Below are 1,074 nucleotides of genomic sequence, written 5' to 3'. Positions count from 1 at the left end.
GAAACCATCCTCGTGGGTCTAGCCCAGGTAATTTGTTCAGCTAAAGTTTCCAAATTAGGGGAAGAGGGCAGATTTTTAGAAAAAAGTTTTAAAGATTTTCTTTTATAGTAATTGTACATTCAGAGAGGCATTATCACGTATATTTATTAAATGAAATTTGATTTGTTCCCAGTTGTAGGCACTGTGATTGACATGAACAGGAATAACACAAAAAGCTTAAAGAAATAGAGGTGTTAATACAAGTATATAGTTTGCAATTAATACAAGTTACAGAATGTAAAAGTCTTATTAAATTGTAAATTTTCTAGGGCTATAACAAAAGGAAGTGGGACACAGGCCTGTATAAAATATGACTGACTGTAGCGAAAGAAATAGTTACTATGACGACTGGTCCCTATGAAATGTCCGGTCCAAGTTCCAAGTTGTTCTGTGCTCTGATGCTTGCAGCAAGTTTCCAAATGGCCCATTGTTCAGGCCCACTCTGTTTATGGAGGACGATCTTAGGAGGAGGTGGGGCTAATCCATGGTCAAGTCACTCAAGAAGTCGTTTGTCATAGTAATGTTCCATCATAGTGTCAGTGACCTTCTATATCACACACAGTGTTGTTAATATCATCTGAGCAGTCAGATAACCACATACCATGGGGTCCCCAAGCAACAATTGTATGATTAGCCACAAACATTGATTTTCTTGATTGGTTTGACATTTGTCCCAAGGAATGGGAGTATAAGTAAAGTTTTTATAAGTAAACCCTTTGCATAAAGTTCTTTGTTCTTTCCCTAACTCTTTCCCGAAAGTTTCAGTAGTATAAACATGGTTTACAGACAATGAAAGGGCAGTAAATAATCCAAGCAGTGTCTGAAAGTCTTCTTTTGGAGGTAGGATGAAAGCCCAAATTTGTCAGCCCAAATTTGTCGGCTGACGTTTATGCACAATTTTGCTGGGCCCGTGCACAAGGGAAGGACTTCATAGCCTAAAGAAATATTAATTAGTTTTCTTTCCTGCCCAGGGTATAAAGGCCCTTTCATGTACTAGGGAGAAAGCATATGTATAGAGTCATTAGTTGAAATGAT

At 37.8% G+C, this 1,074-nt stretch overlaps 1 protein-coding gene across 1 annotated transcript in view; it reads right to left on the bottom strand.

The window, feature by feature from the left end:
* The window catches only part of LOC104984379 (killer cell immunoglobulin-like receptor 2DS2), a 12,470-nt gene that overhangs the window by 2,901 nt on the left and 8,495 nt on the right, over positions 1–1,074 (bottom strand). The window lies entirely within an intron of this gene.

Source organism: Bison bison, unplaced genomic scaffold, assembly GCF_000754665.1.
Source record: "Bison bison bison isolate TAMUID 2011002044 unplaced genomic scaffold, Bison_UMD1.0 scf7180017863996, whole genome shotgun sequence".
Lineage (NCBI taxonomy): Eukaryota > Metazoa > Chordata > Mammalia > Artiodactyla > Bovidae > Bison > Bison bison.
Note: the sequence above shows the minus strand (reverse complement) of the source record. Positions and strands in the feature narration are given on the sequence as shown.